Genomic DNA, 22218 nt, shown 5'->3' with positions numbered 1-22218 from the left:
ACCGGTTGATTGGGGGCATTGGTGAGCTGACAGGCTTTACAATTTTTAACAGTGTCCTCAATGAGTTGATTTCCTTGCCTAATTTTTACTTCTGAGTGTTGGAGCAAGTCCTGCATTCTTCAGGTTCCGATGTGAGAGACCCGATGGATGCTCTGAAGAATCCCCTTGCCCAATCTTTGTGGCAAGGTAAGTTTCCCCTCACCAGTTTTCCACCAGTCTTTATTTCCTTCTCTGTCCAGGGGTTTATAGGCCATGGAATTTTCTTTATCCACTCCAAGTCTTCTTGGGAGTACTGAGGCTCAGGAGGCAAAGCTTGTGGCCCTGGGTCTACGAGTCAGTACTTCTGCTCTGGGCTGGAGGGCCGCCTCCTTAGCTGCCTGATCGGCCAAGTTATTTCCTTTGGTTATTGAATCAGTTCCCTTTTGATGGCTAGGGTAGTGCATAATGGCAATATTTGCTGGTTCCCATATGGCCCGGATGAGGCTTAAAATTTCTTGTTTGTTTTTAATAGTCTTTCCCTCAGCTGTCAGCAGCCCCCTCTCTTGGTAAATGGCTCCATGGTGGCAAAAGCATACCGACTGTCCATGTAAATGTTTAGTCTCTTCCCTTTTCCCATTTGTAGGGCTTTTGTTAGTGCCACTAGTTCTGCTTTTTGTGCAGATGTTCCCTGGAGGAGTGCTTCTGCCCACACTATCTCAGTGTCTGTGGTGACTGCTGCACCCGCGTACCTTTTTCCATCTTGAATGAAACTGCTGCCGTCTGTGAACCAGGTATGCTTGGCATGCAATAGTGGCGAGTCCAATAAGTCTGGCCTCTTTTCCTTGGTCCAGTCTCTCTTTTCATGATCAATTTCACGTTCTCTGTCCTTCCTTTCCTGTCTTTGCTCCTCTGTCTCTCTTATTGTAAACCTTTTCTGCCACGGCTACTAGGTCTCTAATAGGCTTTCCACCAAGTCTGTCTAGAGCCTGCAACTTTCACTTTCTGGTGCAGCTTGATTTATATAGGCAAACATAATCATCTGAGCTGAGTCCTGGGTCTCAAGATCATATGGGGTATATTGACTAAAAGCTTCCATGAGCCGCTCAAGATATGCTGCTGGACTTTCACTTCCTCCCTGTCTAACATCATAAACTTTGGCCATATTAGTCAGCAAGCCGCCACCTTGAGACCTGCCAACAGAGCCTGGCAATAGACTAGGAGTTGCTCCCTACCTTCAACCGTATTGTAGTCCCATGTTGGTCAGATCTCAGGAAGATAGGCAGCGATCAGGGCAGGATCCTTGATGGGTGCTCCTGTGGGGCCAGGGATATGTTTCCTGGCTGGCTCTCGGATACAGTCTCTCTCTCCAGTGGTAAAAAGGTCCTGTAAAAGCTGACTGCAGTCATCCCAAGTGGGCTGATGAGTAAAGAGAATAGTTTCAAGCAAACGAATTAAATCCTGGGGTTTCTCAGTAAAGGGGGCATTTTGGGTGTGCCAATTGTATAGAAAATGGCCAATATTGGAGTTACTGTTGACTATCTGCATCCACAGGACCCATGGCATGTAAGGGAAAAACAGCTGCATTAGAAGGCCTGACAGTTACGAAGTGGAGATCCCCTGAATTGGTCTGTTGACTCCTGTCATGGCGAGGTTCCACACTGACCCAGGCCCCACAGCAGAAGGAGCAGACCCACAGTGGGTGAGTTGGGCCTCGGTTAGGAGGGCCTTGGTCAGTTCCGGCCCAAACTGAACAGACCCATGCCCCACAATTCTCACAGCGGGGTTCCAAGGACCCCTGCCCCACAATTCACACAGCGGGGTTCTAAGGACTCCCTCCCCCCCCCCCACACGCACACACAAGAGGATCTGGTTCGTCTCCCAGTTCCTCCAGGGTTGTCGTGCAAGCGCGTCTGCTTCAACAACCCTTTACTCAATACCAATCGGAGTGGCCGTCCTCACAAAGGAAAACCAAAGTACAAGCAGACAATGACAGGACAAGACAAATTAACAAAGACAGTGCTGTTTTACCTTTGGAGTCTGAGGTCTTGGGGGTCTTTCAGGGATCCCGGACGAGCCCCCACTAATATGTTGTACCCAGGTCATAGGACCCCCACCGGGAAGACCACTGAGAGTCAGACTTTACAGCTGTTTTAAGGTTTTATTTAGACAGGCTGCCGCTCAGGCCTCATCCTACACTCCGACACAGCAGAGCCTAGGAGGAAAGCCCTGAGCTAAACATTTGCAGGGCTTATAAAGGCACACAACCAACCAGGTGTTTGGATTACCACCATGTGTTGCTCTGCTAGACAGAATTTGCTGATCTTAGGTTTAGTTTAAACAAGCAACAAGTGGTCACTGCCTCAAAACTTTAACCCTTCAAAGGGACCAGAGTAATTCAAGATGCAGTGTGCTCCAGTGAATGGGAAATGCCCAGGAAACAAAACAAAGTTGTCACAGCTGCCCAAACAGTGGCACCAGCCTGCAAAAGCCAGTGTAAACCAGGTCTTTAACCAATATATATAAAAATTTGCAGGTAACCAATGGGAGGTTCAAAAGTCCATACATGCTGGGAGATGCCACAGCCTTGCCCAGACCTTGCCAGCCTTGCTCCATCACACATGACCCAAAGCCTGCTGATAATAATAATAATGTTAAACCCCACAAGTTAGACCATAAGGGGTATATGAGCAAAGAATATGTTGACTTCTATGCTATTTTACCACTGGGTGTGTTTCTAAAGGAAAAGAAATGTGACAGTGCTAGTACATTAAGAAAAACTGCTAATTTCTTAAAGGTAACTTAGACTGCAGAAAAAAGGGGCCAGTTTAAACCTTCTGCCAAGAGGTAAAGGGGATAGCCCTTGTATTTAAATGCAAATTAAAGTAACTTTACAAAAATGAATTAAAATGACATCCCCTTTGTGAAAACTTGGGAAGTTGTGGGGAGTGGCTGTCCTAAAGTTCTATTTCAAAGTAGAAAAGATAAAGTAGGATTATTCCAGTTTGCCCTTATAGGTTTTTTTGTAACAGTTTCCAGTAGGTCCACAGTAAAAGACAAGTTTGTCAAATGTAACTTAGTATGTTCCAGGTAAAACCATGCTTATAAAACTACTTCCAAGGACCATCTTTGGACCATCTTTGTTGCTTTTTATTGGAGTAAAAGTGACTGTTTGTAAAAACTTGCTGATCTGAGACCTGCAGTTCAAAGCAAGCCTGGGCAGAGAAAGGTCCCTGTGAGATAGATTGGCATCTCTAATCTGCCAGCAGAGTGCTCAAAAGCTAAGTTGCTTTGGAGCTCAAAGTGGCAGAGTGCTTGCCCTGAGCTGGGGAGCTGAGGGACAGAACTCAAACCCTGAGCTCAAGGCCAGCAACTGACCAAGGGAAATGCCAAAGGTGCATTTATCCCAACATAAAAAAAGGCACTCCAGGGACCCCAGCAATGTTAAAACATCCACAGGCAATTAAAAGCTATTGCTTGGATGACAAAAATGGTGTCAGATCATGAGTTACTTGAGCTTGACCCTCCAAAAATTGATCAGAGCCAGGAGGTCATGGAAAGATAATTTGTAAATATGCCTAAAGCCCATGTTGGTCTAACTGGGCAAAACTTGCTAGTCATCTATGATAGTGGGCAGTAAAAGCTAAGGTTATAAAATGTAAAAACTAATTTAAATCTCAACTCCTGTATCTGCTGGCACCAACCACATAAATTAATCTGTTAAAAAAAAAATCTTGTAGAGCTGAGCTTATTCCCTATTGAGATCTGTCTAAAGGCCTACATAGGTAGGCATTGTTGGGGCCACTTGAAATCAGGTTCCTCCACCAGCCAGAAAATGCTTTTATAAACCAGTGATAAACAGGCTATGCTGCTGTAGCCCAAGAAAAGGCCTGTACATTTGTTAAAAGTTAAATGTTTGTATATAAGCCACTTTAAACAGGCTGTCCAGAGGCAGTACTTAGAGTGCCAATCAGTTGCAGGTTAAAAACATCTACTTGGTTTTATTAAAAAAAAAAAAAAAAAAAAAACAAAACTCTGGCAAGTAATTGTTAGTCAAGTGTTAACAAGTTATGGGTAACCTCTATCTCACTGATCTCCTTATTGCTTTAATTGGAAATAAAAAGGGCTTTTATAACTAAGACTCCTTTTGGCACAGGGACCCCTGACTATTTTTCCCCTTTACAGCAGGAAGTAGGTCCAGAAGAAACAGCCTCCATCCATACCTCCCTGGCCTGGTACCTCCTATTTTTATTAAAACACAGAATGGGGGATGTTAGTATTTATTTATTTATTTTGGGTGCGGTCGTGGGACCTGAACTCTGGGCCTGGGTGCTGTCCCTCAGCTCAAGGCTAGCACTCTACCACTTGAGCCACAGTGCCACTTCCAGCTTTTTTCTTATGTGGTGCTGAGGAATCAAACCCAGGGCCTCATGCATGCAAGGCAAGCGCTCTCCCACTGAGCCAACTTCCCAGCCCAGGAAATGTTAGTATTAAGCTCACCTTTGGTCTTCAGCTCCACCCAGACCTAAGCCCCTCCCAGCCCTAGAGTTCTACTCTATATACCTGGTCCCTTCCTCTTCCCTGTCCAGATTCACCTGGGCTCCCATTTACCTCACTTCCTACCCGCAGACCCCTCCTGCCCTTCAGGCAGCAGGTAGAGTGCTCAATTAGGAGAATGTTACCTTTATAGTCCTCTGGTGACAGGAGTTTAGGGTCTCAGAATAGGTCACGGGGCAGCTGGTCAGACCCCTTTCTGAAGTGGAGGAGGGAGCAAATCCACTGGGGAGCCTTTCCCTGTATGGGCTACCACAAATAAAGGATCCCACACATCCCTCCCAGGGGACCACGCAGAGGCAGGCAGGCACAGGAGAAAGGTTATTATAAGGTTTATTAGAGGAGCCATATTTCCTCCAAGAGGAAGCATATAGCATCCTTCACCATTCAGATAGCAGGAGGGGTCTGAGGGTAGGAAGTGAGGTAGATGGAAGCCCAGGTGGATCTGGGCAGGAGAGGGGGCAGGGAGCTGTATGGCTGGGAATTCTAGAGATTGGAGGGGCTCAGGTCTGGGTAGAGATGAGGACCAAAGGTGAGCATAATACGAACAACTAGGATTTGAACTTAGGGCCTGTGCTCATGCTCAGTTTTCTAGATCATAGATGATGCTCTACCATTTGAACTAAACCTCCAGTCCCACATTTTGCTGGCTAATTGGAGATAGCATCTTCAAATATGCTCCACGTCTCTCAGCCTTCTGAGTAGCTAGGATTACAGATGTGAGCCATCGGAGCCTGGCTTCACTATGAATTGGTATGTGTGTATATGTGTGTATGTGTGTGTGTGCTGGTCCTGGGGCCTGGGCCTGGGCAATATTCCCGAGCTATTTTTGCTCAAGGCTAGCATTTTACCACTTGAAACACAGTTCCACTTCTGGCTTTTTGGTGGCCAATTGGAGACAAGATTATCAAAGACTTTCCTGCCGGAGCTAGCTTTAATTGTGATCTTCCTCCCAAGTAGCTAGGATTATTGCTGTGAACCACCAGCACCTGGCCATTATGATTTTTTTTAAAGTTTGCTTTTGAACCATAACTGATGTTAATATCAAGACTAGGAAACATAGAAAAGTGAAAAAAAATGAAGAAGTTCTGAAGAACAGAACAGAGGGCAAGAGTTTAACAGGAAAAAGACAAGTGTTAACTGCCATGGGTCCATAGTCAATTTGATAGACTCCAGATATAGATCCTAGATTTGTTAGGCAACTTGTGGTTACAGCTGCAGGAAGTTGCAAGAGTTGACATGGTGTCAGGTTGATCCTACACCCAACGTGACCTGGGCCAGCCTAAATGGAGACTGTCAGACAATCTCTAGGCTACGTTTTGGTAAAAGTGAAAGTTTTATATTATCTGAGGAACGAGGGTCTTGAATCCATTTTGACATGTTCTGTCTCTGACCAAAGTGATTCCATTTTAGGTACAGTTCAATGATTTCACAAAGCTCAGAGCTAACCCAATGCCTTCTTGCCTAGACAGTTTCTATTTTTTCTCTAGGGCAACAAATATCTGCCCCAAGACTGAGTCTTACTCTCTGAGGACTTATAAAAAGAAAAAAATATTAAAAATATTTCCATGTCAGGGCTGGAAATATGGCTTAGTGGTAGAGTGCTTGACTACCATGCATGAAGCCCTTAGTCCACATAAACAGAAAAGGCCAGGAGTGGTGCTGTGGCTCAAGTGGTAGAGTGCTAGCCTTGAGCAAAAGAAGCTCAGGCAGTGCCCAGGCCCTGAGCTCAAGCCCTAGGACTAGCGGGAAAACAACAACAACAAAAACAAACTATTTCCAATCATCCCAGGAAATGATTGTACCTAATTGTCAGATAAGGTTATATTTAGGGCACCTTCTCAAATCTGCCTACTCCGAGACAGGGGTCTACTTCCTTTAGAGATATATCAAGAAAGAACATGTGGATATTGAAAGTAAACTGCACATGACTCCTCATTACATCCAGGTAAAGCCTTGAACTCAGGCTGTGCATGTTCCCTGTGTTCTCTGTGCTCCAGACAGATGGATATTGCAGTTGTTTGGATGTAGAAACCACTGCATCTCTGTCACTGGGAGCAGTGAACAAATCAGATTTCTTGTTACTCACCTATCCACAGAAGATTCTTTAATCCCTTTGCTAAGGAAGCTAAGAAACAGTGTTGTAATTTATTGGGTAGATGGTAGCTTATTCAAATATTTATTGTTAAGAAATACCATATTACTGGCTCTTAGAACTCTTTCTTTCCCTTCTTTCCTTCCTTCCTTTCTTCCTTCCTTCCTTCCTCTCTCTCTCTTTCTTTCTTTCTTGCTTGCTTTCTTGCTTACCTGCCTGCCTGCCTGCCTGCCTGCTTGCTTTCTTGCTTGCTTTCTAGTGTCAGTTGTAGGACTTGAATTTGGAGCCTAGGTGCTGTCCCTAGGATCTTTTGTTCAATGCTAGTGCTCTACCACGTTGAGCCACAGCACCACTTTCAGTTTTCTGGTGGTTAATTGGAGAAAAGTGTCTGATAGACTTTCCTGCCTGGGCTGGCTTTGTACCATGATCCTCAGATCTCAGCCTCCTGAGTAGCTAGGATTATGGGTGTGAGCCACCTCTGCCCAGATCTAATACTTAATCATAAGGAAATCTACAAACCCTGAGCCCAACGGTATAAATCATTGTGATAAATCACAAAATTCATGAGCAATGAAGACAAATTGCTACTCTCAAAAACCTACAACAACCCAGGGAAGGATTCTAGTGAGAGCAAAGAAGAGATGGAGAACAAAAGAACTACTAAAACAATGATGAACGAATTGACCAATGAAATAAAAAGACAGATTCAAAAATAAATAGAAAAATTCCAGGAAATGACCAAGAAAATGCAAGGCATGGATAAGAAGATAGAAACATTATACATCTCAATGAAGGAAAACGAAGATGAAATTAACAACGTGAGAACTGACATCAGTAAAGAGCTAGGAGATATGACATGCTCTATATCCCTATTGCAAAACATAATTGAAAGCATAGGCAACAGAATAACTGATGTTGAAATTGGGTATCGGGAGTTGAGGAATTCAAACAAAAAATCATGGAAAAAACACCAGAACATAGCCAAGGAACATTCAAGATTTAGCAGATTCAACCAAAGGATCAAACCTAAGTGTAGTTGGGATAGACAAGGGAAAAGTACTCAAAACTGTAGACATGGAAAACCCATTTAACAAAATAGTAATAGGAAACTTCCCTAATCTCAAAGAAAGAGAATCTTGCCCACATGACAGAGGCATACAGAACTCCCAGCAGACATGATTGGAGACGAAATACCTCTAGACACATTGTAGTAAATACTTTGGACTTAAGAAACAAGGAGTTCATTTTAAATGCAGAAAAATCAAACAGGGAACTTTATTACAATGGAAAGATTAGAAATACTGCAGATTTATCCACACAAGCTCTAAATGCAAGGAGAACCTGGAGTATAATTCATGCTCTGAATGACAATTACCAACCCAAACTAGTGTACCCAGCAAAGCTATGATTCACAATTGATGGTGAAAGTAAAAGCTTTCATGACAAACAAAAACTAAAGGAATTCATGAACACTAAATCAGCATATGAAGGATACAAAAGAGAAACATACAATCTGAAGGAAACAAAGTCAAGGAAACACAGCACTGAATAAAAATCACTAGAAGACTAAGTTAGTAAATACAAAAAGAAAAAAGAAGTACACTACAGGAAAACAAAATGGCAGGGAAAATTGCTTATTTCTCCATAGGAATGTTAAAAATCAATGGGCTCAACTCCCCTACCAAAATATGCAGAGCAGTAGATCGAAAACCAAAATCCAAACATTTGTTATCTCCAAGAAACTAATCTCATAGTCAAAGATAAAAACATATTCTGAGTGAAAGGATGGAAAAAAGATTTTTTATGCAAATTCATTTTTCAAGAAGACCAGAGTAAACTTACAGGTATCTGATAAAATAGACTTCTCATTAAAATAAGTGTGAAGAGACAACAAAGATCATTACATAATAAAGGGAATGAGTCACGAAAAGGAACTCACAGTGGTCAGTATTTATGTACCTAACAATGGAGCACCTATATATATTAAATAAACACTCTTAGACTTACAAAACCTGATAGACTCCAACACAATAATAATGGGAGACCTTAACACTCCACCCTAGATAAGTGGATCAAAAAATGTGGTTCCAATACACAATGGAATTTTACACAGCCATTAGAAAGAATAGTATGTCATTTGCAGGGAAATGGGTAGACCTAGGAAAAAATCGTATTAAATGAAGTAAGCCAAGTGCAGAGAGACAAATAGCATGTTTTCTCTCATATGCAGAAGCTAGATCTAAAATACACTAGGACATAATAAATTATACATTCACACACTGTGAGATCAAGGTAGAATACTCTAGGAGAGGAACAGAAAGGCGTAACGCCTATGTGCATCTGATCATACAAAATAATATTTATTGAAATGAACTTCAGGAAATAAAAACAAGAGGGGTTTTTCTTCTTTTTTTTTGCTGTATTTGTTTTCTTTTTGTTCTGTTTGTTCATTTTTTATGTCTTTGGGAGGGTAAGGAGAGGCCCAGAAATGGAGAGATAAAGGATAAATGCAGTAATGTTACTCACAGGACACTATGTTAAAAATAACTATACAACTTGTGGATGGGGAATGGAAAAGAAAAACCAGGGGGAGAGAGAGAGAGAAAAAGAGAGAAAGGGTGACATTGACCAAAAGGAAATGTACTCTTTACCTGATTCATGTAACTGTAACCCCTTTGAAATGTGAATGCGAACTTTGATTTCATGTAATAGTCTTTTTCATTTTTCCTTCTATTCATACATATGCAGGGATTTTGTTGGGCAAGCTTGATGAGTTCTATCAATACCTTTATAATAACATCATCTTTATAATAACAATAACAATTTTTAAAGGAAATGTAAGGAAAATTTGAGCATCTCCCCCTCCTTCCCTGATACAGACACATACACCCCAGCACTAAGATCACTTCAGAATTAGTTAAATCTAGTGGTTCAATTACACTGAAAAAGAAAGGCTAATTTTTATCTTAGTCTATGTGTAGTTCAAAGGCTCTCACCATTCATCCTCCCTTTGTTTCATGGCAGAAGTTAACAGTGTCATAAAATCCAGTGCTACTAAACAAATGATCACTTTTCTTGTCTCAATGGTGGTAGATGTCAGTTGCTTCTTCATTTTTGGATAAGAGTACCATTTTAATGAGTAAGGCCAATCGTCTGCCACAGTATGAGTTAGCCTTGTCCAATCAGCTGAAGGCTTACAAAGAACAAAATGACTACCTGAAGTAAGAGAATTTTCCAATAGACTACTGGGTTTTACCTGCAACAATGGCTTTTCTTGCCCAATAGCCTTTGTACTAGACTATTTCTCCCTAGAAGAAGAGCTTGACAGCCCACTGGGCAAGTTGAACTTGTCAGTGAGATTAAATCTGTTACTACACATATATATTGTTATTAAGTGTGTATTTTAGGAATCTCTGGATATGGTCTAAAATCATTTGTTTGAACATCATTCATATAAGAACTTAAGCAGCACACTAAAAAGGCATTGATAGAATTCATCAAGCTTGCCTAATAAAATCCCTGCCTATGTATGAATAGAAGGAAAAATGGAAAAGACACATGCATCCAATTAAAGTTCTCATTCACACAATAACTATTTCAGTATTTATCAGTTTTGGTACATTCTGGAAATACAACAGTGAACATGTAAGGTGTAATCTGTGTCCCCCAAAGATTTCAGAGCCATTGGAGTGAGAGACAAGTTTACTTTACTTTACTGTGGAAGCAGGATATGGAAACCCAGAAGAAAACACTAAACCCAGCCAGGAATTCCTGCAGATCTGAAAAGTAAGATGTGTCTAGATCTTAAAGAGTGACTGTAGAAAATATTTCTGGGAGGCAGAAAAGCTCTTACAAAGGCCTGGATGTAAGCGAACCAAAGTGAATTGAGTGTGAATGAGATATATGAGAAGAGGAAATGATGTAAGAGACAAAACTGGTGAGAAAGTCACATTCTAGACCCAGAAGTGCCTAGAAGCTGTCTCTAGAACCTTGCCTATTGGTTTCTGGCTGGCTTCAGTCAATGGGATGTCTGGACCCTGTGCCCTGCTGTTTCAGAGCTACATCTCTAACAGTGGGTAACTTCCTCCTTCATCACTGGTCCTGCCAGGTAACCTTTTTGTGTCTCCACTTTCCAGTGATTATCTATTTCTTGTCCCTTGAGTATTTGGATGCATATAACTTCCTTTGTTGCCAGTCATTCTGCCACACCCCCTGCAAGCCACCATTTCACTAAAGATTCTTCCTTTAAAGGTTTGTGTTAAGGTCTATTTGATTTAGGGGGCCCTTATGAATACAGGCATGCTTAAATCATATTTGTATTTTACAAAGGTCCCTTTAGATGCTTTATGACCTAGTCATAAATAGATTATCTATTTCTTGTCCCCTGAGTATTTGGATGCATATAACTTCCTTTGTTGCCAGTCTCTTAAATCCTGCCCACATCTCCTGGTTTCAAGGATAGCAACAAGGAAAAGGCTTGAAAAAAAAATTTAAAAAGGCTGGAAGCTAGAGAGGACGGCAGCCTGGGCTAAGGTAGTCGAACCAAGTGGGGTCACCAGCTTTGGGACAAAATCATTTGTATCATCTTTCATACCTGACCACAGGCAATTGCAGAGGCTTTAAATGGGAGGCCACAGGGAATCTGTCTTTACCACACCAGACAAGGAATACAGACCATGCACTGCAGTCTCTGAAGAGTTACAGTCAAGGACTCAGCCAGCCATGCCCCTTCACAGGTGTGCACTCTTATCCAGGCGCATCTATACAGAGGACTTCTCCTTATCAGGAAATCTTGAAGACAATTTCCCCCTTTAACTTACTAGTTAGTATTTTATTTTATTTGTCAGTCATGGGTCTTGAACTCTGGGCTTATTTTATTTTTGAGGTTATTGTATATGAAATTGTTTCCTGATTTATTTCTCATCCTGTTTCTTATTCACACACACACACACACACACACACACACACACACACACACACACACACACACACACACACACAGGTACGTTACTGTTTTGTTGTTGTTGTTGTTTTTTTTTGTCGGTCATGGGCCTGAACTCTGGGCCTGGGCACTGTCCCTCAGCTCTTTAGCTCAAGGCTAGCACTCTACCACTTGAGCCAGAGTGCCACTTCTGGCTTTTTTCTTATGTGGTGCTGAGGAATCGAACCCAGGGCCACAGGCATGCAAGGCAAGCGCTCTACCAATGAGTCACCTTACCAGCCCTTTCTAGAAAACTTTTAATGATATAGGGTCATATCATCTGCGAACATAATTTGTCTCTTCTCTCCCTGAACTTTTCTTTTTTTACTTTATTCTGCCATATTGTTCTGCCTAGTACAATTATTGAGTTGCAGTGGGGAGAGTGGAACCCTAGTCTCATTCCTAACTTTAGGAAACGTAGTTTCAGTTTTTCCCTTTAACCTGATATTAGATATATATATATATATATATATATATATATGTCATATATCATTTCTATTAAGTTCAGGTATATTCCTTCTATTCTTGATTTCTTCAGAACTCTGTGTGTGTGTGTGTGTGTGTGTGTGTGTGTGTGTGCATGTGTGTGTGTGTGATTTGCCAGTTCTGGGGCTTGAACTTATAGTCTAAGGGCTCCCTGAGTGTTTGGGCTTTGTGTATGTGTGTGTTGTTAATTGATGATAGGAGTTTCACAAGGATGTCCTATTGCAACAATGATACTCATAAGATACTATGTTGGAAATGAACTTTACAACTTCAGGGGAGGGGGGAGAGGAAGGACAGTAGGAGAAAAACAAAGGAGGGGATAATAATGTTCCACAAGAAATGTAGTCATTACCTTACTCATGTAGCTGTAACCCCTCTGTACAGCATCTTTACAATAACAAAAAATTTTTAAAAGTTTCACAGGCTTTTCTGTCCTGGCTAGCTTTGAACCTTGATTCTCAGATCTCAGCTTCCTAAGTAGGTAAGATTACAGGTGTGAACCACTGTCTCCTCCCCTCCCTTCCCAGCTTCCTGCTGCTTCCCCCCCCACCCCCCCACCCCCCCCACCCCCCCACCCCCCCCACCCCCACCGTGCCAGGGTTTCTTGTTCCAGGCTGGCTCTCTACTACTTGAGCTACACCTCCAATTTCAGCTTTTTTGGTTATTGGAGATAAACTTTCCTGTCAAAGCTGGCTTCAAACCTCTATTCCTAGATCTCATCCCTTGAGTAGCTAGGATTACAGGTATGAGCCACCAGAACCCAGAATGATTTTTATTCTTAATTCTATTTATGTGGTATATTTACATTTACTGATTTGTGTATGTTAAGCCATACTTATATCCCTAGGATAAAATAAACTTGTTAACGGTGTATTACCTTGTAAATGTGTTGTCTAATTTGGTTTACAAGAATTTCATTAAGAATTTTTGCATCAATGTTCATCAGTATATAATTTCGTTGTTGTTGTGTGTCTGGTTTTTGGAATGAATATAATTCTTACTTCATAAAATTACTTAGTGTTTCTTCCCTTTCTGTCTCACAGAAGAGTTTGAGAAGTACTGAAAAGTATTGGTATTTTTCTTTAAAGGTCTGATAGATTTTGGCAGTGAATTCATACAGCCTTGGGCCTTTCTTTGTTGGAAGACTTATTATTGCTTGAATCTCATTGATGGTTATAAATCTGTTTAAGAGGTTTTATATTTTCTTAGTTAAATTTTGGTAAAGCAATTATGTCTAAAATATATCCATTTTTCCTACTTGTTCCATTTTATTAGAGTATAAAATTTCAAAGTATTTCCTCAATGATTCTTTAATTTTTTGGTATTTGTTCTGATATTGCTTTCTTTAATCTCTAATTTTATTGAGTCTTTCTCTTCCATTTGGTCAAATTCTAGGAACTTATCAATTTTATTTTCCCCTCAAGAACCAGCTTTTTGTTTCATTAACTTTTTGCATAAATTTTTTCTTGGTGCAGTAGTACCAAGGTGAAAACTTTGGGCTTCCCATTCTCATTTAACTTTTTTGCTAAAAGCAGGTGTTCTGACACTTGAGCCACTCTTCAACGTTCAGCTTTTAGCTGGTTAACTGGAAATAGAGTTCCTGAAGATTTTTCTGCCTGGACTGAGGTCCTCAGCTCTTAGCTTCCTTAGTAGGTACAATTATAGGAGTGAGCTACCAGCACCCAGCTTTTGTATAGAATGTATTCTCTACATTTAATTAATTTCTGTCCTGTTACATATGCTTTCTTTCTGTGTGTTTATTTTGGGTTTAGCTTGTTTTTGCTTCTCTAGAAGTTTCATACATATCACTAAGTTATTTATTTAAGAACTCTTTTTTAAAATATAGGCACTCATAAATTTTACTCTTATCATTGACTTTGCTGTATCCCAAAGGTCTTGATAGATTGTGTTTTCATTTTCATTAGATTCCAGGAACTTTTTAAAGTTTCTTCAGTGATGTACTTATCATTCAATAATGTGGTACTCAGTCTCCATATATTTGACTATATATTTTTTGCTATTGAGTTTTAGTTTAATTCCATATGGCATTAGATAATACAAAGACTAATATACTTGGGGAGGGTAGTGTACTAAAGTCTCTGACTATTATTGTGCCAGGGTTTATCAATGCTTGTAAGTTCAGTGTTTATATAATAAACCTAGGTGTGCTACTATTTGGTTTATATGTGTTAACAGCTGTAATTTCCCTTCATGGATTGTTCTCTATTTCATTCTTTCATTGTTGCATTCAATTCATTAAACTTGCTCCACCTTTACTATTACTTAAATCCTTTATTATTTATGTTCTTTATTATGGAGATGTTGGCTTTTGAGTGACACATGTTGCTTTGTTTATTTATCAACCGTGAATTTGGGGAACTGGAACTTAGGCTGTGTAAATATTTCAATGTCCTATGTCATCTTAATTGGTAATCTTAAGATTACTCAGGATTGAGAAGTGTGTGCTCTGGTGTATTTTCCTATTGCAAGATTGAAGGAGAGTATCTCAGTTGTCAAATAATCAATTTATGTACTTAATAATCTGTGTATGAAACTCTTCATGCTGGGTGAAGAAGTTTGTTTTGCAGTTGATAAACCATAATCTTGTGATTGTGGTGTTCCCTAATGAACATTAGTCATTACTACTGCTCCAATATCTTTAGATTAATATAAAAGCAAAAATGTATCTTCATAGCCTAGGAAAACTTTAGATAATTCAGGTGGTAATAGAAATGCTGTAATGAGGATAACACTAATAAGTAGTACTAGGTATTTGTTTTTTTAGGGAATAAAGGTATAGGAGCTAAGCTTAATAGAAACAGTCAATTGAAAGAATCTAGTTAATATTGTATTGAGATAGAGAGCAGGTTGAAGAAAAAGAAATTGCACACAACTTAAAATAGGCACATACTTGAAATAAGCACATACTTAAACACATAAACACAAACAAAAGGGCCAAAACTCAAAATAACATGAAACAAACAACAAATAGAAAAAAATGATGCTGTTTGGGCAATCTAATTACTAGGCAAGACTGATGGTAATGAGAAGGATTTTTGGATGAGGGATCAGGGTAGGAGCAAGAGAGCAGTTCCAGTTGTAAAATGAAGGAAAAATATATAAATGAGAAAATAATATAGAAAGGGGACAAAAATAATCTAAAATAGAATACTAAAACATAGGTGTTTTGTGTATGCATGTGTATATGTAATATATGTATATACATACAGATATGTGTGTATATGTGTCTATATATATATATATATATATATATGTATATTATTCCTGTTGGTGGAGGGCACTGTCTCAAGATGGCAACTCACTGTGTCAAGCTCCGAAATAAGAGCAGTGACAGGATAGCTTTCTTCACCAGGCTAGCTTCCTGCGCTGCGTGATTGCTCACGTGCAAATCTCTGTCCTGAGGTTAAAACTTGCTGATTGTGTGGGCTTTTTCTGCAGCTGGAAGAGACAATACATCAGCAGGACAATCTGTTTTGTATTACAGTCTTCCCTCCCAATTAAAGAGCCAAACTACTCAGTACTTTTCTTCTTTCTGGTTAGTTTTTATACTTTTCTACTTCCCTGCTCCCTCTAGTTCCCTTCTTTCTCAGGATCTACTATCTTCTGTGACACTAGATTCTTCTCATTTATCTAGTTAGCTCATTCTAAATCTGTTACTCCACACCTAACAGTGCAACCAAATTCCTGACAGAGAGGCTTGTGATTTCCAAAGTACTTGGTGGACAGAATTGACTGGATTTGAAGGGATGGAGAGGAATAAGGGAAAATAAAAGGTCAAAGAAACGGGGTTTTTATTTGGGCAACTGAATGGTACCATCCATTGGATCACTAAATAAGGAGTATTGGCCAAGTGGTAAGAAAATATTTTCATTTGGTGCAAGATACATTTGAGACCTTGAGATCATCCAACACATATCCAGAAGGAAGTTAGGACTTCAGGAGAGAGTTTTGGATTGTGACATTGATTTGAAAGTCATTGATTTACCAAACACAGCTGTGTAGCTGACTGCAGATGAAAAGGCCCAGGGAGAATACATAGAGTGAGAAGAACAGCTGACTTAAGACCAAGGTCCACCATAGTCTCTTCTTTTTCTTTCTTTCGTTTTCATTGCATTGTTTTGGTCTTTTCTCTCTTGGTTCTAGGGATTGAAACTAAGATGTTGCACTTGTAAGGCAAGTGCTTTGCCACTGAACTACATCTCAGACCTACAGTCTCTTCTTAAAGGTAACCCCGTGAGGCCTCCAGACAATGCTCTCATATTTAATGTTTGTCTATAGCTCTGTTAAAGTCTATTACACTTAAAACAGTCAACAGGTTAGAATGGGGAGTCAGAATTTAGGGTCAAGATGTATTGATTCAGCTCAATTTTATTTGATCTGAACACAATGTTTGTAAAAGCTATTGCTGCATAACACTGATGTGCACTAAAAGAAGCACTGTAGATAAAGTACTCATAATAGAACTGAGAACGCTGGAGAGTTTTCAGTAAATCTGACCATTCTTCCTTTCCAATTGAATCTCTCCAAGGATAGGCAAAGGATCCTGAGTTACAATTCTAGTTAGTGGCAAAACTGTGATTAAAGCAACTGTCATATTTGTAGATGTCCATTCCTGTTATAATTAGTCTGTGTTTCTTTTGGTTCACAATTTATTTCTTCTTATGTAGCAAAGATTACCACCTTTAATCAACAAAGCCCCATGCTTCAGGAGTAAGTATCATGCCTCTGAGTGAAGCTGGAGAATAGTGTCTCGAAACTTTCTAACTGAATATTTTGGGTTTTGCTGTTAAGTTAAACTAAACAGTTTCTAATTCCAAGCTTCCAGAAATTCTGACATCTCTGTGTACCTCCCCATCTTAAATTGCTAATATCAAAGTAATCACATCACAAAGATGGGGATTTCCTGTTTTTCTAACTGTTTATATAGTCACATTCCTTCACTTCATTTTAAATGTTCTTTTGGCACAAAGACCTGGCAAGAAGCCTAAGTAGACTTTCTGACTGCTATTCCACTTTCTGTACCCACATAAAAAGTTATACAGGTTTCAGACATCTATTAAAACTGTAAGTCATTTTAATCAAGATGACTTAGGCTCAAAGATGAGCTTTACTTCAAAGCCCCAAATGCTAGCTTTCCCTTAAAAACATGTCTCTCCTCTTGGGATAGTTCTATAGTTCTTTGGCATGCTACTCTGCTGTACCCATTTATTTGTCTGGCGAATTAATAAACCTTTACTTAATTGCTTGTGAATTGGCATCAAGACCAAGACTAATTCTTGGTAATACATAACAGCCACTTAATCTTGTTCAACTTAATAGCCCTAACCTTGTAGTGAGAATTTCATGTGGTTTGGGTCTGGATTAAATGGTAAGACTTTGTATAAAGTCCCAGGAAAGTAGTAGAAGCACAAGAAAGGGCAGCCATGATGATATTTATTATGCAAATTAGACCAGTCAAGAGAATGAAGCAAGCCAGAAAACATTCATTGGGAGAAAGAAAAAAAGAGAGAGAGCAGCTATAGACAGAATAAGAAGAAAATGTTCTAGCTTCTATATCCACCTTTATAGAAATTTTTTTTGGGGGGTCCAGTCGTGGGGCCTGAACTCAGGGCCTGGGCACTGTCCCTCAGCTCTTCAGCTCAAGGCTAGCACTCTACCACTTGAGCCACAGCGCCACTTCCGGCTTTTTTTTTCTTATGTGGTGCTGGGGAATCGAACCCAGGGCCTCAGGCATGCAAGGCAAGCGCTCTACCACTGAGCCACCTTCCCAGCCCCTTTATAGAATATTTTATCCATCTTTAAGGAACCTTGAATACCAGAGTCACTTGGGATGTTGTCATGGATCAAGAGCATGCTAAGAAACTTTCATCAGATTGAAAAAGAGCAAAAAGCTCACTAAAACTTCTAGTTAGATTCAAGCAAAAACTGAACTCCCCTTAAGGAGTTCTTTCAAAAGGTTCATGTCTGTACACTGATTCAACAGTATACAGAAACTTGATCTGGGACTCAGGTTTCTAGCCAATATGCTCTGGATGAGTGACCCAACTCCAGGTTAGGGACAAAAGATAGAACTGTACCCAGGGGGAAAGAATGGATCCCATTATCCCAGAGGAATAGAGGATGGACTCAGGTGGGAAGGAGGAAAAGAGAGAAACAAATCAGGTAATAGGGACTACAGGAGCAGCCAGTTTTGTTTGTTTCTATATCTTTGATAACAGATTCCTTTATTATTATTGGAAAAAATTGCCAGAGAAGGTGCTGGCCTTCCCAAGGCTGGTTAATTTGACTCTCTTTTGTCTTTGAAACTTTAGTATAGCTTTCATAAAGACAATGAATTCATCAGAGCAGAAGTATTTTGCAGTGTTCCTACCTTATCATTTCCTAGTTCCCAGGTCTGTGGTTTTATAAACTGGTTTCTCCAAGTTTTCTGCATTTCTGTGAGTCAATCAATTAGAAAGGATTATCTTTCTAATAATCCCTTTTCTGCTTAAATTAGAGGTGATCATAGAGTCACTCAGCCATGAAATACTGAATTACCACATAGTCTTGATGAAAGGAGGTTTCTAAAACCAGAGGGATAAGAATCAATGCCATGAACTACCATAGGACAACAGTTTTAGCTGCATTCCTCCCCTTCAGTCTATTGTGTATTTTAGGGTGCTGAAAAAAAATTTAGAAATAAGATTTCCTAGGCTTCCTTGCCAGGTAATTTTTCAGTTAGATTTTGCAAAAGGTGCATCTTTGAGAAAGACAAGAAGAAGGGAAGAAGAGAGAAGTCTTTCTCTTTCTCATAATTTGCCTGTGGATCTGGTGCTAGCTGTAGGCAACCATTAGGCTGTGAAAGACTGAGCAGTGAGTAGAATCAGTGGGATTGAGGGCTCACAAGGTTTTGCAGCTTCAGTAAGAGTACAGATTCTCAGCTTCTTGGAATATAACAGCAATGGCAGTTTGATAGCTCAGCTGGGCCTTGGCAGACTCAGCAATAGAGGCCTTGTGGATACCAGGCTCTATTGATCCCTTGAATTTTGTTTCCTATGTTTGAAGTGCTTTTCGGTTTGGACAACTATTAATAACTCAAAGTGATTTAATACTAAACTTTCAATACTAATACTAACACTAGTAGAATCAGCGAGGTACAGTACAGCTGGGCAGCCCTGCTTTTAAACCTTTGTCCATGATGTGTTTGCAACATTATCTTGGGCAAGTAACTCTCAGTTCCTTCCCTAGGAATTTTATGTATACTGGGCACTGGTGGCTCACACTTATATTCTTAACTACTCAAAAAGCTGAGATCTGAGAATTGTGATTTGAAGCCAGCACAAGCAGAAAAGTCTGTTAAGATTCTAATCTTGAATTAACCACCAAAAAAGCTGGAAATGGAGCTGTGGTTAAAGTGCTAGAACACTAGTTTGAGCAAAAAAGCTCAAGGACAGCACTCAGGGCCTGAATTTAAGCCCCAGGTACACATGCTCTGTTTCTCTCTCTCTCTCCCTCCCACCCTCCCTTTCTCCCTCTCTCTCTAAAATATATATATATATACACACACACACACACACACACACACACACACACACACACACACACATATAGATACATGTCAAATGAGATACATTATGTATATGTTACAATATAATGTTTGAAAAGAGCCTGACACTTGCCAGAGCATGGTTTGAGTGTATGAACATGGACTCCAGAGATTTTTTTTTTTCACTTCAGTAAAGCTTTAGGATACAACAGAAATGGATTCTATAACATCATCAGATATAGAAGGGGGAAATGTTAAACAAAATTCCTAGAAAGGTTACTTTTCAGAAGAAAAATATGATATGAAAGGTTTTTTTGGGGGGGGGGTGGAGTCCGGTTGTGGGGCCTGAACTCTGGACTTGGGCGCTGTCCCTCAGCTCTTCAGCTCAAGGCTAGCGCTCTACCACTTGAGCCACAGCGCCACTTCCAGCTTTTTTCTTTTTGCTTATGTGGTACTGAGGAATCAAACCCAGGGCCTGAGGCATGCAAGGCAAGCGCTCTACCACTGAGCCACCTTCCCAGCCCCAGATATGAAAGTTTTTTAAACTTGTTTTGTGGTAAACTTATTTGAAACAAACTATAGTAATAAACTTATATTTGGAAAATTATGGCTCTATATAAGCATGGGAATTACACATTTTTAGAAGAGAAACTGAAGGCTAGTCCTATTGTAGATATTTTCATAAGTGCAGTAAGTTATTATTGATGTATCTATATAGAAATTTCACATTTCCGGGGCTGGGAAGGTGGCTCAGTGGTAGAGCGCTTGCCTTGCATACATGAGGCCCTGGGTTCGATTCCTCAGCACCACATAAGCAGAAAAAGCCACAAGTGGTGCTGTGGCTCAAGTGGTAGAGCACTAGCCTTGAGCTGAAGACCTGAGGAACAGCGCCCAGGCCCAGAGTTCAGGCCTACGCCTGGACCCCGTCCCCCCCCCAAAAAAAAAAGAAATTTCACATTTCCTACCATTTAACGAGTCATAGCAGATGTTAAGAAAGAAAATACATCTTTCATAAGTGTCCTCTGTAACCCTTTCAGAGAATGTGAACTCTAAAGCATTTGAAATGAGTCAAAGGAAGAAAATAAAAATGACTAAGAGATCAGATTATTAGCATCATGAAGAGAAATGACTAAGGATTAAAGATGCTTTTACTGAAATGAAATTATAAGATACTAGTATTGGACAATGTTCTAAAGACCTTCACTCCTTACCATCTTATTTTTTAGATGAGAAAACTAAGCTCAGAGAGACTTGTTCTAAGCTACACAGAGTTGAAAGCTTATATATATATAGGAGGAAGACTCTGCCAAAAAAAAGGGAAGGAAGGAAGGAAGGAAAAGAGGGAAGGAGGGAGGGGGAGGCAGGGGGAGAGAAGGGAGAGAGAAACAGAGAAAGAAAGAAAGAAAAAAAGAAAGAAAGAAAGAAAGAAAGAAAGAAAGAAAGAAAGAAAGAAAGAAAGATTCTTTGCTTGCCTTCCATGCCTGAGGCCCTGGGTTCGATTCCTCAGCACCATATAAACAAAAAGAAAAAAGCCGGAAGTGGCGCTGTGGCTCAAGTGGTAGAGCTCTAGCCTTGAGCTGAAGAGCTGAGGGACAGCGCCCAGGCCCAGAGTTCAGGCCCCACGACTGAACCCCCCCCCAAAAAAGAGATTCTTTTACTTCTAAGGATTCAAAGATACAGCCAGGTCAGCCTACCACTGCTGTTAAGGGAGCTCCAAGTAAGACTATGACACCCCTGGAGTTTAACCACTGACTTTCAATCTGGTATTAAATAAAAAAAAAGACTTTCTTTCATATAATTCATCCAGTAGATTTTCATTAATGTAATGACCACAGATCATCAAAAGGCCTGCTTTTGAAGAATGTGTACAAATGAAGAATTTCTGTTTTCCTCTGCCCTGTGAAGGGACAGAGATTGACCTAGAAAGCATCAACACATGTCTTGAAATATGTTCTTTTCAGCTTCTCCAAAATAGTTACTAGTAGCATTTAAAGGTGCTAAAATATGGAGTTTAACATACATCTGAAAAAGACTTCATTCTCCCTTCGAGGAAAAAAAGAATTGTAGGTGATCCAAATTCACAGGAGGTATAGAAAAATAATTTAAGATAAATGTTTAAATTTTATACAAATGATTTCTAAGGATTATCACAGAACCACTACTTTTGAATATCCTGAAACTAAGCATGACAATAAGGGAATGGATGAAAAGGTACAGGTTTGTCATTTAGCATAAGAAATGAAGTTTGTGAGTGACTGTTTTGATGTTTTAATCATCAGTGTTTAAAATGGAATAAAAAATATACAGTGTTTAAAGCTTTATTGAAATAAAACTGATGTACACACAATTTACCATGTAAGGTATACAAATAATATACTTTTTTTTTTTTTGGTCCGGTCGTGGGGCCTGAACTCTGGGCCTGGGCGCTGTCCCTCAGCTCTTCAGCTCAAGGCTAGCGCTCTACCACTTGAGCCACAGAGCCACTTCCGGCTTTTTTCTTTTTGCTTATGTGGTGCTGAGGAATCGAACCCAGGGCCTTGAGCATGCAAGGCAAGCACTCTACCACTGAGCCACCTTCCC

At 40.1% G+C, this 22218-nt stretch overlaps 1 protein-coding gene across 1 annotated transcript in view; it reads left to right on the top strand.

Annotated features, from left to right (window-relative positions):
• The first annotated feature begins 1608 nt into the window (after window positions 1-1608).
• Il33 (interleukin 33) overlaps window positions 1609-22218 on the top strand; it is a 67564-nt gene continuing 46954 nt past the window's right edge. The window contains exon 1 of the mRNA XM_070033236.1: window positions 1609-1678. The gene's annotated coding sequence lies outside the window, so the exon portion shown is untranslated. The remainder of the gene's footprint in view (window positions 1679-22218) is intronic.

The sequence above is a fragment of the Dipodomys merriami genome, unplaced genomic scaffold (assembly GCF_024711535.1).
Source record: "Dipodomys merriami isolate MVZ:Mamm:240054 unplaced genomic scaffold, mDipMer1.0.p SCAF_22, whole genome shotgun sequence".
Lineage (NCBI taxonomy): Eukaryota > Metazoa > Chordata > Mammalia > Rodentia > Heteromyidae > Dipodomys > Dipodomys merriami.
The sequence above is the reverse complement of the archived record's forward strand: the minus strand, read 5'-3'. Positions and strand labels throughout refer to the sequence as shown.